The sequence below is a fragment of the Scylla paramamosain genome, chromosome 47, assembly GCF_035594125.1.
Source record: "Scylla paramamosain isolate STU-SP2022 chromosome 47, ASM3559412v1, whole genome shotgun sequence".
NCBI lineage: Eukaryota > Metazoa > Arthropoda > Malacostraca > Decapoda > Portunidae > Scylla > Scylla paramamosain.
In genome coordinates this window covers 5,457,851-5,474,489 of record NC_087197.1, presented here as the reverse complement: position 1 = coordinate 5,474,489, position 16,639 = coordinate 5,457,851, and the positions used below count along the sequence as shown (strand labels likewise).

Below are 16,639 nucleotides of genomic sequence, written 5' to 3'. Positions count from 1 at the left end.
AGCTCTAGCAACTAGCTCTAGCAACTAGCTGTAGTAACTAGCTCTAGCAACTAGCTGTAGTAACTAGCTCTAGCAACTAGCTCTAGCAACTAGCTCTAGCAACTAGCTGTAGTAACTAGCTCTAGCAACTAGCTCTAGCAACTAGCTGTAGTAACTAGCTCTAGCAACTAGCTGTAGTAACTAGCTCTAGCAACTAGCTCTAGCAACTAGCTCTAGCAACTAGCTCTAGCAACTAGCTAGAGTGATTTGAATATTAGCGCAATTCGCGATTTGTGGATTGCTTCCACTTTTTCATTATTTTATTATTATTATATATAAATGACTAAGTTATTTTAGGCTTATGTTAGTTTATTTATTTTAGGTTAGTTTAGTTTATTTTAGGTTAGTGACCGCTTCGCTCGTCAATCGTTTATCCAGGCGTTTTACAGGTCCTACATAGGCTGATATCAAAGATGTTATCTACTGTTCTTCTGCCTACACTCAAGACCTTACATTTGTTTATTATATAAACCTCATTTACCACTTTAATGATCATTCATACAACCTGTCCAGATCCTCCTGCAGCTCCCTGCCATCCTGGTTTGTTTTAATTTTTCTACCTACCTTTGTGTCATCAGCAAATTAATTTATATCACTCCTAATCCTCGTATCTAAGTCTTTTATGTGAATTAAGAACAATAGTGACGCATTACTGATCCTTGTGGCATTCTGCTAATAATTAGCCCCCCTAACACCTTTTACCTGCTTCCTATGTTCCCTAAAGTTAAGCCACGCCCTGATCCAGCTCAGAACTTTCAGTTCAACACCGTGAGCCTTTATTTTATCTAATAGTCTCCAATGAGGTACCCTGTCGAATGCCTTACTGGTCTATATAAATTATACCATAGTTATCGTTGCTATATACGGCTTCTATTACTCTTCTATAAAGCCCTAATAGGTTTGTAAGAAAATATTTACCTTTCCTAAATCCAAGCTGACTCTCATTGATTAGCTGGTGTTTGTCTAGGTGTTCTGTGATTTCTCTAGCTATGATGGTTTCCAGCAACTTGCATACCGCACATATTAAACTAATGGGGAGATAGTTGCAACTCTGACTTATCCTCTTTCTTATAAATAGATACTACTTTTGCCTGCCTCCATAGCTTAGGTAATCTTGTCTAATGATTCCCTAAATACCTCTGCGATAGGTTCGCTAATTAAGCACAGCCTTGCACTCCTCCAGTGCTCTAGGGAAGGCGTCATCTAGCACTGAGGATTTACTCGTTTTTAATTTACCTCCTTAATGACATTGTCCTTAGTTAGGACGATATCCCTAATTTTGTCCATTTTCTGTTCCCTAAAAACCTGTTCTACCAGCGCTATCACTCTCGTGTCTTCTTGGGAAAATACTGAGGGAAAAAATTTTTAATTTCCTCTTCACTATCTATAATTTCTTCAATTGATTTCTTTAAAGGGCCTATTTTTTGCCTATCTTGCCTATAACTGAAAAAATAACTTTGGGTTATTTTTTACATAACTTGTTCGCTATCTTAATTTCGTAGTTACATTTTCTTCATGCTCTTAGCTGTAGTTTCGTATATTGTCCTGTAACCTCTACCTCACCTTATAGATACACTTTTTGTAACATGTCTCCCTCCTAAGACTTGCTGTCATCAGTTTTTTTTTTTTTTTTTTTTACTAGTACTTTATATGGCATAAAATATTCCTGATCCTTGTGAATTTCCTGTACTGCAAAATGCTTAAAATTAGCGTCCAAAGCACTTAAGGTGTTTGTGGCCTCAAACTTAACCTCCCTGTGATCTGAGGTCCCCAGCTGTTCACTCACCTCTATTCCAGAGATTAAATTTTTATTATTTTCTTTAAACCAAGTCTAAAATATTATCCTCTTGTAGATTCGGTGATTTCTTGTTTCATGAAGCAATCTTGAATAACCTCCAAAAATTATGCTATCTCATATCATATTATCCCACTTTATATTTATGTAATTAAGGTTCCACATGATACATCATATATCATACATTTCTGTTTCTTGCTGCATTCTGAATTTCCTGCTTTACTGGAACACTTGCGTCACTGCCTAGATCTAGCGATCTGTATATAACACCTACACTATCTTATCCTTACCTAACTCTACTTCAACCCATATCGACTCTACATTCCAATATTTTTATGGTATTATTTACATTAAAGTTTATCGTATCCTTGACATACAGAGCCACACCACCACCCTTCCTACCTAAAGTATCTGTAGGATAGTGGTATATGGAGTATGCTTCACATGTCTGGGGGGGGTTCCACTCATACCGCTCTTCTAGACAGGGTGGAATCAAAAGCTTTTCGTCTCATCAACTCCTCTCCTCTAACTGACTGTCTTCAGCCTCTCTCTCACCGCCGCAATGTTGCATCTCTAGCTGTCCTCTACTGCTATTTTCATGCTAACTGCTCTTCTGATCTTGCTAACTGCATGCCTCCCTTCCTCCCGCGGCCTCGCTGCACAAGACTTTCTTCTTTCTCTCACCCCTATTCTGTCCACCTCTCTAACGCAAGAGTTAACCAGTATTCTCAATCATTCATCCCTTTCTCTGGTAAACTCTGGAACTCCCTGCCTGCTTCTGTATTTCCACCTTCCTATGACTTGAATTCCTTCAAGAGGGAGGTTTCAAGACACTTATTCATCAATTTTTGACCACTGCTTTGACCCTTTTATGGGATTGGCATTTCAGTGGGCATTTTTTTTATTGGATTTTTGTTTCCCTTGGCCAGTATCCTTCCTACATAAAAAAAAAAAAAAAAATGGCAGCTGGGATAATACATGTCTATCTCTGTTTTTTTGCTGTAGGTGTTTCTCTGCTAAGTCTACCCATGTTTCTGACAATCCTATGATGACTAAGTTTTCTGTGTTGGCTGTCCCGCTCAATAGATCAGTTTTGTTTCTGATACTCCTGCAGTTTATATCAAACATCTTGAACTCACCCTTACTCTGCTCCCCATTGTTACCCCTGTTATTCGTATCTGCCCTACTTTACCCTTGTGCCTGACACTAGTTGCCTTTTCCCTCTCCTAGCTACAGTGCAATGGCCCTGGAATGCCGTGTGCTGACCGCCTCGGCAGAATTCTAAACACCTCCTCAACCCCAGAGAGCGCCTTCAAGGAGTTTCCCAACTCCGCTCCCTGTTGCGGTGCCTTCCTGAGCCAAAAATGAAATCCAGCGCTGGACACCTCCCTCCACTCCTCTTCTGAAACAGACGCCTTACTAGGCAAGGCGTCTGCTGTCTGAGTCTTGAAACGGAGATGTCGATTTTCCTCCGTCAGACTCTTTAACTGCACTCTCTAACGATGCAGTCCTACTAAGAAGCAATTGCATCATCTTCAAACACTACTACCATCACCAAAAGAAGCTTTCTGCTGGCCCTCAGCCTCCACAGGAGAGAGAGACCTCTCGCAAGATCTCGTCTTCCACAGCGACAAGCCTCAACACCCTCTCACATACTAACAGTCATGAACGTCCGCACACAAGGAAGCCGTGACCTGAACTGAAAGCAGTGACCGGAACTGAAACCCGTGACCGGAACTGAAACCCGTGACCAGAACTGAAAGCCGTGACGAGAACTGAAAGCCGTGACCTGAACTGAAAGCCGTGACCTTTTTTTTTTCATGTAGGAGGGACACTGGCCAATGGCAACAAAAATCCAATAAAAAGAAAAGCCCACTGAAATGCCAGTCCCATAAAAGGGTAAAAAGCGGTAGTCAAAAATTGATGGATAAGTGTCTTGAAACCTCCCTCTTGAAGGAATTTAAGTCATAGGAAGTGAAAATACAGAAGCAGGCAGGGAATTCCAGAGTTTACCAGAGAAAGGGATGAATGATCGAGAATACTGGTTAACTCTTGCGTTAGAGAGATGGACAGAATAGGGGTGAGAGAAAGAAGCGAGGCCGCGGGAGGAGGGGAGGCATGCAGTTAGCAAGATCAGAAAAGCAGTTAGCATGATAATAGCGGTAGAAGACAGCTAGAGATGCAACATTGCGGCGGTGAGAAAGAGGCTGAAGACAATCAGTTAGAGGAGAGGAGTTGATGTCTTGTCTTGATTCCACCCTGTCTAGAAGAGCAATATGAGTAGAACCCCCCAGACATGTGAAGCATGAAGAAGGGATAGTTGATAGATGGAGGAATTAAGTTTTTGAGACATTGAACAATACCAAGTTTGCTCTGCCCCAATCACAAATTTTAGAAAGATCAGAAGTCAGGCGTTCTGTGGCTTCCCTGCGTGATATGTCTACTTCCTGAAGGGTTGGACGTCTATACAAAGACGCAGAAAAGTGCAGGGTGGTATCATCAGCGTAGGAGTGGATAGGCCAAGAAGTTTGGTTTAGAAGATCATTGATGAATAATAAGAAGAGTGGATGACAGGACAGAACCCTGAGGAACACCACTGTTAATAGATTTAGGACAGGAACAGTGACCGTCTACCACAGCAGCAATAGAACGGTCAGAAAGGTAACTTGAGATGAAGTTACAGAGAGAAGGATAGAAATCAAAGCTTTGTGCCAGACTCTATCAAAAGCTTTTGATATGTCCAAGGCATCAGCAAAAGTTTCACCAAAATCATCTAAAAGAGGATGACCAAGACTCAGTAAGGAAGGCCGGAAGATCACCAGTAGAGCGGCCTTGACGGAACCCATACTGGCGATCAGACAGAAGGTTGTGAAGTGATAAATGTTAAGAATCTTCCTGTTGAGGAGAGATTAAAAAACTTTAGATAGGCAGGAAATTAAAGCAATAGGACGGTAGTTTGAGGGATTAGAACGGTCACCCTTCTAAGGAACAGGCTGAATGTAGGCAAACTTCCATCAAGGATAGATAGATGTTGACAGACAAAGTTGAAAGAGTTTGACTAGGCAAGGTGCAAGCACGGAGGCGCAGTTTCGGAGAACAATAGGAGGGACCCCATCAGGTCTAAAAGCCTTCCGAGGGTTTAGGCCAGCGAGGGCATGGAAAACATCATTTCGAAGAATTTTAATAGGTAGCATGAAGTAGTCAGAGGGTGGAGGAGAGGGAGGAACAAGCCCAGAATCATCCAAGGTAGAGTTTTTAGCAAAGGTTTGAGCAAAGAGTTCAGCTTTAGAAATAGATGTGATAGCAGTGGTGCCATCTGGTTGAAATAAAGGAGGGAAAGAAGAAGAAGCAAAGTTATTGGAGATGTTTTTGGCTAGATGACAGAAGTCACGAGGGGAGTTAGATCTTGAAAGATTTTTGACACTTTCTGTTAATAAAGGAGTTTTTGGCTAGTTGGAGAACAGATTTGGCATGGTTCCGGGCAGAAATATAAAGTGCATGAGATTCTGGTGATGGAAGGCTTAAATACCTTTTGTGGGCCACCTCTCTATCATGTATAGCACGAGAACAAGCTGTGTTAAACCTAGGTTTGGAAGGTTTTTTTCGAGAAAAAGAGTGAGGAATGTACGTCTCCATGCCAGACACTATCACCTCTGTTATGCGCTCAGCACACAAAGACGGGTCTCTGACACGGAAGCAGTAGTCATTCCAAGGAAAATCAGCAAAATACCTCCTCAGGTCCACCCAACTAGCAGAGGCAAAACGCCAGAGGCACCTTCGCTTAAGGGAATCCTGTGGAGGGATTGGAGTGATAGGACAAGATACAGATATGAGATTGTGATCGGAGGAGCCCAACGGAGTAGAAAGGGTGACAGCATAAGCAGAAGGATTAGAGGTCAGGAAAAGGTCAAGAATGTTGGGCGTATCTCCAAGACAGTCAGGAATACGAATAGGGTATTGCACCAATCGCTCTAGGTCGTGGAGGATAGCAAAGTTGAAGGCTAGTTCACCAGGATGATCAGTGAAGGGAGAGGGAAGCCAAAGCTGGTGGTGAAAATTGAAGTCTCCAACAATGGAGATCTCTGCAAAAGGGAAGAGGTCAGAATATGCTTCTTATAGTCAGAGGAGTTAGGTGAGAGGTATACAGCACAGATAAATTTAGTTTGAGAGTGACTCTGTAGTCGTAGCCAGATGGTGGAAAACTCGGAATATTCAAGAGCGTGGGCACGAGAGCAGGTTAAGTCAATGCTCACATAAACTCAACATCCAGCTTTGGATCGAAAATGAGGATAGAGAAAGTAGGAGGGAACAGAAAAGGGGCTACTGTCAGTTGCCTCAGACATCTGAGTTTCAGTGAGGAAAAGAAGAGGAAGCTTAAAAGAGGAGAGGTGGTGTTCTACAGATTGAAAATTAGATCTTAGACCGTGAATGTTGCAGAAGTTAATGAAGAAAAAGTTGAAGGGGATGTCAAGACACTTAGGGTAGTTGACAAAAAGGCAGTCCGACCTGGGAACATTTATGGTCCCCTCCCCAGATGAGGACTCCGAGGCTGGTGTTGGAGTCGCCATGATCATTTTTAAATTTTTGAGTGAAGGGTGTGTGTGTGTGTGTGAAGGGGTGTGTGTGCTTGTAGTTTTGTGTGGAGGAAGAGAGTTGTCTTTAGAGGGCAGGCTATGACTGCCCCCTTGTGTTGTGAGACACAAAGGGAAACGTTCAGTGAAGTCACAGCTGGGTTTAATGATAAGTTCACAGCACCTCCTGAACAGTGCTTTAGACCTCATTGGGAGTAATTATCGTTTCAGCAGGTGTTTACTGCCTCCTCCTACCTGAACTTAAAGCCGTGAACTGAACTGAATGCCGTGACCTTAACTCACTTCATCTCTTTCTGGTTTGCTGTCCGTATCCTCAGGTAAAGAAAATAAAGTCGTGTACTCGTCCAACACTTAATTATCATTGCAGAGAATGCTGTTGAAGCAGTTAATTCACCCGATGATATTACAAAGTTTCATTTTGAAATAAATGCTACAGAATTCCTGTTCTGTTCTGACAAACAGCACTTTAAAATACATCATTAAGGCATTAACATTACACTCCTATGAGACTGCTTTTGGAATTCAGCGACAATATGACGAAGCATAGCCGAGAGGGCCTCTTTTATTGATGGCCTTAGAATATATATACGAGTATATATATATATATATATATATATATATATATATATATATATATATATATATATATATATATATATATATATATATATATATATGTACATATATATTATAATAACGGATTCATCCTGAGGAGACACCACATGGAAAGGAAAACAACACCAGCATCCTTGAAAAGTCAATGATATCAAGACACTCAGGATGACAGAAGCAACATACATCCAATCAGAAAAACCTTTAATCAACATTCAGCAACAACCATGGGTTTCTTCTCTCCACGAAGCGGCTACGACCTGGCCGTATCCAAGCCGGGCGCTGATTGGCTCTACACTCCCCTTCCCGCAACCCACCACCTCCGCCACGTGAAGAGACTGGTGAGTCGCCAGTCTCTTCACTGTTCTCCTGAAGATGGTCCAGACAGGACCGAAAGACGTCTCGAGAGCAGAATGGATTTCGGTTCATTCCTACAAAGCCTACACCCTGACAAACGAACCGTTGCGCGGAAAATACAAACGATCTTCATTAAAGAAAATAATTTCGAGTTGGTGTAGACTGCATGCATACTTAATGGCCTACTTCCTCCCACCCAACAAAAAATATAGCTATATATATATATATATATATATATATATATATATATATATATATATATATATATATATATATATATATATATATATATATATATATATATATATATATATATATATATATATATATATATATATATATATATATATATATATATATATATATATATATATATATATATATATATATATATATATATATATATATATATATATATATATATATATATATATATATATATATATATATATATATATATATATATATATATATATATATATATATATATATATATATATATATATATATATATATATATATATATATATATATATATATATATATATATATATATATATATATATATATATATATATATATATATATATATATGTAGTGCTGGGAAATTAATTATGTATATTTCTACTTTTTTCCTAGGCTAAGGCCCATGTAATGTGCGAGGATGACCAGAATCTCAGTACCATGTGACTAACCCCCCCCCCTTCCCCTCCTCTCCTCAGTGTCCTTTTGTCCTTGCTTTTCCCCCCCCCCCTCAGCGTCACTGTGTTGACCACTTCTATAACAAATTTACCCAGTGAATAAACGTAATTTCTCTTGCTTGGCCAGGTTATAGAGGCGAATTTTTCACCTAATCCCAGAGAATGGGGAGCCCTTAATACGATAAAATTAATTCTATAATGGTAAGGTCTTAAACCAGCTCAAACAAATCCCAGATAATTACGCCGCGCCAATGAGGTTGACGAATCTGATAAGTCTTCTTTGCTTCGCTGCCCTTGTTACCCCTGTTGCTACGCAAGCCGGGAAGAGATACCAGACTTTGACTAATTCCCCAATTGATTTCAAAAGTCCATTGAATTAAACTTCTTAAAGTAACAACTATAAAGTAAACAGTAACTTAATTATTCATATTTTTCATCCCTGAACTCACAACCTAGTCGCCCCCCCCCCACTAAAAACAAAATTATAACTTAATAAATTTCCCCATTGGAAACCTTTATCCTTAGTTTCCCGCCGATTTCCTCACAAGCAAAGCCAGTCTCTCTCGGATTCTCCTCAGGTGAGCATGCCGTCTGATAATCTCCTCTTCCATTTCTTGTAATATTAAGTAAGTGTTTATTTAACAATAATTTACTAAAGCCAGTCTCTCTCGGATTCTCCTCAGACCCTCTTGGATTCCCCTCAGATATTCCTGTTGATAAACTATTTCTGAGTGGATAGATATTCGCATTTTTTTTTTTTTTTTTTTTTTGTTGGTTTTCTCCACGGGACTAGTGAAACCACCTGGTTCGAGATCACCGTGTGAGACTGTCCTCAGGTCTATACATACTTTTTGGGTATATATTTGTTATTTATTTATTTATTCTCTGGTCTCCCCCACAACTCAGTAGTCGCGAAAATATCTCCATCGTAGTTTTTATGTAATTGAAGAATACGCTACCATTTATTTTGTATTTCTGAATTCCTTTCTTTTTATTATTATTATTCGGTTTATTCCATTATCAATTAAAATTCTATAAAAGTGTCAATATTTGTATTTCTTTTAATCCAGTGATAGGATTTGTAATTATCGTGTGCCACAAGGGAACATCACACCCCTTAGAGGGCACTAAACTGGTGAGCAGCGGTGGCATTTATTTCGCGACTGACCGAAAGAGGTGGAGACTGGAAATAAGTGTAAATGTTGAAGGTGGCACTTGTAGGGCATAGCCAGATTCCCCGGCATCTAGAGGTAACAAATGTGCAAATTAGGATATTCAGAGCCCCTGGAGCAAAGGCTAGGACTTTCTTTGAGGATGATCGGTTAAATCGAGTACTCGAGTGGCAACATGACTTGACCATCTTGTGGATAGGCAGCAACGACATAGAAACATCTACCAATCCCGCTAGGATTTTCTCCGATGTTAAGAACATCATCAAAGAAATCACTGCCAAATGCCAATCACTAGTGCGTGTCTGCCAAATTGAACCCAGGACCAACCCTAGGGGAATATCAGTGGAGAAATATAAGAAATTCCAAGTAGGAATCAATAATAGAGTAAAGAGAGCCCTGAAGACCCCAAACATTCATTTTAATAATATTCAATTTGTACAAGAACTGAGCGAGGATGGTGTTCACTGGGATGAGAGAGGCCAAGCTCAAGTAATCAGTAAGTTCAAAAGAGTTATTGAAGGTCACAGTAGCAATAGAGAGGCAGTGGAGTAGAACACATTGTCCTGGAAGAAGAAAACCTGAGCGCATACTGTGTATCGCAGGTCACCTAACAATCACCCTGAGAGATTGTGTTCTACACCCAGTACATTAAACTTCCATGTGAGCAAAGATGACTGATAATGTTCGCCTCCCAAGGCGTGGATTAGACCCGTGGCAGGACTTAATGGATCATAACACCAGAGAGAGCCTGGGAGCAGTTAAACATGAAAGTAAAGGGAAAGACTTGAACACTTTAGAACAGGAAGTAGAGGAACTAAAGCAAATCTTAAATCAACAAAATCAGGTAATTGGGCGCTTGGCTAACATCCCTAATTTACACAGAGCACCTAGCACTCCCACCAAACCCCGAGATATCCCAATTCTTGAACTCCACCACCTACAAGGTCTTGACTCAACTACCCAATTGCAAATTTTCATTGAACTGGTGGAGCAAAGTAGCAATGAGGACACCCGCAAAGTGCAAATTGCAAAGAGTAGGGTCAGCAGCGAGCTCGCAGCTCTCATACATAACCATCAAACCTTACATCATTGTCACACCTGGAATAGTATTAAACAATTGCTTCTATCACAATTCTCCCAAGAGGTTAACTTTGACAGGGCGTGGAGAGACATAGACGCACAGACATATGATTGGGTAGAATCTCCCCAAGCATTTGCCAACAAATTCACTTGCAAATATGCCACTCTAGAGACGAGCTTTCCAGGAGAGAAACTCCCTAAATGTAAGAAAATTATCAAAAGAAAGTTGTGGCAGGGCTTAACCCAAGAAGCAAAGGCTAGACTAGAAGATTTCCTGGATGAGGATTATCCTCTTAATAAATTTATTGACAGGGTAGAACATGAGCGCCAACTGCTCGAGGCTGCCCATACTTCCCCCATTGCTAGAATTAAACCTGAACTGGAAAAATCTAATTCAAAACTCATTGGTAGCCCTGACCCAATAACTCAAAATCCCCCAGACCTAACAAATGCAACATCCAAGGAATCAAAGGAAATTTGGGAACTTAAGCAGCAGATTAAAAGTCTCACTGATCAAGTAGGAAGGTTGAGAACCTCCCCCTCTCCAACACAACCCGCTAAATATTGCTCACACTGTCGAACCCATAGTCACACGCTGAGAGAGTGCTGGAGAAAACCTGCCCGTGGATCATGTTTTGACTGTAGACAGCATGGGTGCTGGAGAGGAAATAAAAACTGCCCCGGAAAACCAAATCAGAATATATGACTCACCCAGGGATTCACATCCCCCGCTATCAATCTCATAGTTAACAAGAAAATTCTTAAAGCTGTCATTGACACTGGTAGCGGCTATACTTTAATCACAGAGGCTGCGGTAAAGAAATTAGAAGGAGCTATATCACAAAGGCGAGCAGTACCTATACTACAAGGGGTAACTGGTTCACCCTTACGAATCTTGGGGATGACCTTACTAGAGATAGGAGTAGGTGAAGAGACTATACACAAACAATGGTGCCCTGTAGTCCCGAATAGCTACCTTGACGCTGACGTCTTACTCGGGACAGACATACTTTCACAAGCTCCTTTTCAATGGAATGGTAAGACAAATACAGTAAAGTGGGGTAAAACCACATACCTTGTTAATCATATCAAAAGGCAGAAAGGCAAGGTGGAACGAGTTCACGAGGTACCTATTCTTCCTACCACTCCCAGTCAAACAGAACACATCCGTCTAACTCATACCATCAAACTTGATCCCTACCGAGCTCAGTTTCTTCCTATCTCGGTGAAAGAAAACCCAGGAGAAACTTTGTTAGTCCAGCCTCAGCCATGTTTAACGCCTAATCATCACCCCTTGATTGTGACAGTAGATGAGAATAAAAAGGTCCCCCTCCCATTTATTAATGATACTAAGGGCCGGAAAACAATCAAACCAGGAACCCTATTAGGCACTTTTGAAAACATCTCCTCCCCGACGATCAAAGTCATCCACCAAAAGCAAACCACTCCTTCCCTAGAAATCCACAATGATCTGTTGCCACACAATGACCAAATAAGGTGTCAGGAGTCAAAGAGTAGGCCACAAAGACTCGAGGAGTTGATAAGACAACAGAAATGGAGTAACCTTACTAGAGAGCAGAAAACAATCTTAAAAAATATCATTCTCAATCACCATGATTTATTCATAGTAGACAAAAACGAACTTGGATTAATGAAAGGGCCTCCTGCTAAAATTAATATCTCTAATCCAGAGCCTAGTCGTGGTCCTAGGTACCGATACCCCGAGGAAGCAAAAACCCTGATATCAGACATGTTAACAGATATGGAGAACAGAGATATCATTGAAAAATCTACATCTGCATGGCTCTCTCCTATAGTATTAGTCAATAAACCGGATGGAAGTAAAAAGAATGTGCCTTGACTACCGACATGTCAACAAACACCTAACTACTGACATTTACCCGCTTCCCCGCCTAGAAGAATTAGTTGAACAAGCAGCTGGCCATCAGTTCTATGCCACGCTAGATATGAGGGAGGCTTATTTTCAAATTCTATTGGAGGAAGGTAGCAGAGACCTCACAGCCTTCAGTGATGGGGTGACTCTCTATAGGTTTAAAAGGCTACCTTTTGGATTAAGCTGTTCCCCAGCTATTTTTACAAGACATATGGCCTCATTGTTAGCTCCTCTCGTGAAGAAGGGTTGGATAAAAAATTACTTAGACGACCTAATCATTTGGGCTTCAGACTTCACCACACTCAGCGAAAGACTCAGTGAAACTTTCGCTTTACTTAAAGAAAACGGAGTCAAGCTTAACTTATCTAAATGCGAAATGGCAAAGACTGAAGTTACGTTTCTTGGTCATAAAATTTCACAAGAAGGTAGTCAACCCGACCCAAAGAATGTAGAGGCAGTATTGGAAATGAAACCGCCCACTAAGGTCAAGGAAGTGAGACGATTTTTAGGTATGGCAGGATTTTATAGGAAACACATCAGTAATTTCGCTCAAATAGCCACTCCACTTACCAACCTAACGAAAAAAGATCAACCTTTCCTTTGGACAGACAAGTGTCAGGAGGCATTCGATACCTTAAAAAGATCTCTTGCCCAGGCCCCTATACTAGCGAGAGCGCAAAGTAACCAGCCGTTCATTTTAACAACTGATGCCAGTAATACCCACGTAGGAGGCGTCTTAAGTCAAACTCAGGAGGATGGGTCCGTCAGACCTTTGGTCTATTTTTCAAAAAAATTAAACTCCACTGAGAATAGGTACTCAGCTACAGATAAAGAAGCCTTGGCAGTACTTCTCTCTTGTAGACACTTCCATCATTATTTGTGGGGAACTAGCTTCACTATATTCACAGATCATCAGCCCCTTACTAGTATATTTAAGAGAAAGACCAAATCTGCCAGGATGAACCGCTGGATACTAGAGATGAGAGAATACCAATACAACATCCAATATGTGAAGGGAAAGTATAACTACGTGGCCGATCAGCTCTCTCGCCCAGTGAGGATCATTCAGCGATGTCCTACTCCAAACTATTTAGGCCTGACTTTAGAACAAATCAAGATTCAACAAAGGGAAGAAATTAAGTGGAGAGACATGATAGAGTATCTGGAAGGAGGGTCTATACCTACCAAAAAGTATCATAAGAGTATATTGCACCAGTTCACTATAATTGATGAGTTGCTGTACTACGCTAAGGAAAACACTGATGGCAGCATTCATTATTCATTGGTAGTTCCTCAGGTTCTGATTCCTAAAGCTTTAGAACATGCACATGAGCTTTCTGGCCACCTGGGTCAGAAAAAGACAATTAAAAAGGCCGAAGAATTGTTTTACTGGTGTAATCTCAAGTTTGACGTAACCCAGTACGTAAAGAATTGCCTTACCTGTCAAAGATTTAAAACCTCTCCAGGGTTACAGCAGCCTTATCAGGAATTACCTTCAGTAGAGAAGCCCTTAGATAGGATAGGTATAGACCTGACGGATATGATTGCAGGCAGTGGTGGCTACCGATATGTGTTGACTATCGTAGATCACTTTAGCCGATTTGTGAAGTTCTATCCACTCAAAAACAAACTATCAGAGGGAATTGTAGAGGCGCTGCAGCAGTACATTACCGACTTCGGGACTCCTCACTCCATCGTCCTGGACAACGGGGGCGAGTTCACCTCCCAGATCTTCCAACAATTCTGCCAGCAACACCTCATCACCCTCTGTTACACCACTCCCTACCACCCGCAAGGGAACGCCATCACCGAACGACTCCATCGCACGCTCAAATCCATCTTGGCTTCCATGTGCCGAGGTTACCCGCTACGGTGGCCTCGCCTACTTACTCCCTGTGTGTCAGGCCACTATGAATGCCGCCGTCCATACCAGTATCGCCCAACAACCTTTCTTCGCGTTTTTCTCCCGGCATGCGCCCCGAGTGGTGGGTGCCAGGCTACCCGCAGTTGATGGTGACGAGCAAGACGTCGATGTGGTCCGCCGGCTGATCCGGGAAACACACGAGAAAATGACTCGGAAATACCGTAATGCGGCCAACAGGAAACGCAAGGAGCAGAAGGTAGACATTGGGGCGTTGGTGTGGGTGAAGCGAGAAACTACAGAGTCAGGAGTGTGTAAGAAACTGTGTGTTCGTTGGGACGGCCCATATAAGGTGGTGGAAGTTTTAAGAGGAGGCGGTGGTTATGTGGTGAAAGACCCTTTCTCGGGAAAGATGGTGCAAAGAGCGGCAGAAAAGATCAGTTTCACAGTGAGGAAGAGTATGTAGTTGCGGCTCAAGACACAGTGTTCCAACCTGATATAGAAACTGAAGTGTTACCGCCTAGAGTGCGTAACCGTCCCAGACGCTATATTGAGGAATGTTAATGTCGCTGGAAGAACGGTATAGAAAAGAGCAGAGTGCTTGGGGTAAATAGAGTCCCCCCCCCTTACTTTTGCATGGCCTGGCTGGACTGGTTGTAATGAATCGAGGTATGACGGGTATGTGTACTATGTGAGAGGTGATGTAAGAATTTGAGAAGGAATAAGGAACCACTTTAATTCGCAGACTACTACTGCACTCGACAATCCGTTCGGGCCATACTGTGGTGGATTACTTCAGGACGTGGCGAGCGCTTCGCGTAATCATCTGTAGTATCTCGTGGTATGAGTGAATGTGTGGATGAGTAAATGACTGTCCGAGTGGAAGGAACCGAGTACTGGGGTGGCCGAATCTCGTTTCAGAGAGTGACGGAGTGACTTAAGGTTAAGTCCTCACACCACAGGAGGTCAAGAGGCTGGTTGGGGTGGAATTTCTTTTCTTTTTCCTTAAGATGAGAGAAAGAGCCGAGTTATGTCTCCAAGGGACATTGTGGTGATATGGCCCACAAGCCATTGTATGGGAGAGAATGTCAGAGTTATTTCCCGACAGAGATCACGTGCAGTTCGTCAGCCTGGCTTGGTTGTGTGGTGGTGAGGGGAGGTTCTAATTACTCGGATGTGAAGGTGTTATTTTATTTTTTTTTTTTGGTAAGGAGAAAAGAGAGAGGTGAAAAATTCTAGAACGGATGAAAGGCTCGTGTAGTGCTGGGAAATTAATTATGTATATTTCTACTTTTTTCCTAGGCTAAGGCCCATGTAATGTGCGAGGATGACCAGAATCTCAGTACCATGTGACTAACCCCCCCCCCTTCCCCTCCTCTCCTCAGTGTCCTTTTGTCCTTGCTTTCCCCCCCCCCCTCAGCGTCACTGTGTTGACCACTTCTATAACAAATTTACCCAGTGAATAAACGTAATTTCTCTTGCTTGGCCAGGTTATAGAGGCGAATTTTTCACCTAATCCCAGAGAATGGGGAGCCCTTAATACGATAAAATTAATTCTATAATGGTAAGGTCTTAAACCAGCTCAAACAAATCCCAGATAATTACGCCGCGCCAATGAGGTTGACGAATCTGATAAGTCTTCTTTGCTTCGCTGCCCTTGTTACCCCTGTTGCTACGCAAGCCGGGAAGAGATACCAGACTTTGACTAATTCCCCAATTGATTTCAAAAGTCCATTGAATTAAACTTCTTAAAGTAACAACTATAAAGTAAACAGTAACTTAATTATTCATATTTTTCATCCCTGAACTCACAACCTAGTCGCCCCCCCCCACTAAAAACAAAATTATAACTTAATAAATTTCCCCATTGGAAACCTTTATCCTTAGTTTCCCGCGGATTTCCTCACAAGCAAAGCCAGTCTCTCTCGGATTCTCCTCAGGTGAGCATGCCGTCTGATAATCTCCTCTTCCATTTCTTGTAATATTAAGTAAGTGTTTATTTAACAATAATTTACTAAAGCAGTCTCTCTCGGATTCTCCTCAGACCCTCTTGGATTCCCCTCAGATATTCCTGTTGATAAACTATTTCTGAGTGGATAGATATTCGCATTTTTTTTTTTTTTTTTTTTTGTTGGTTTTCTCCACGGGACTAGTGAAACCACCTGGTTCGAGATCACCGTGTGAGACTGTCCTCAGGTCTATACATACTTTTTGGGTATATATTTGTTATTTATTTATTTATTCTCTGGTCTCCCCCACAACTCAGTAGTCGCGAAAATATCTCCATCGTAGTTTTTATGTAATTGAAGAATACGCTACCATTTATTTTGTATTTCTGAATTATGTAACTGAAGAGTACGCTACCATTTATTTTGTATTTCTGAATTCCTTTCTTTTTATTATTATTATTCGGTTTATTCCATTATCAATTAAAAATCTATAAAAGTGTCAATATTTGTATTTCTTTTAATCCAGTGATAGGATTTGTAATTATCGTGTGCCACAAGGGAACATCACACCCCCTTAGAGGGCACTA

The 16,639-nt window shown here is 41.3% G+C and overlaps 1 protein-coding gene across 15 annotated transcripts in view; it reads right to left on the bottom strand.

Annotated features, from left to right (window-relative positions):
* The window catches only part of LOC135095001 (ankyrin-2-like), a 195,925-nt gene that overhangs the window by 22,535 nt on the left and 156,751 nt on the right, over window positions 1–16,639 (bottom strand). The window lies entirely within an intron of this gene.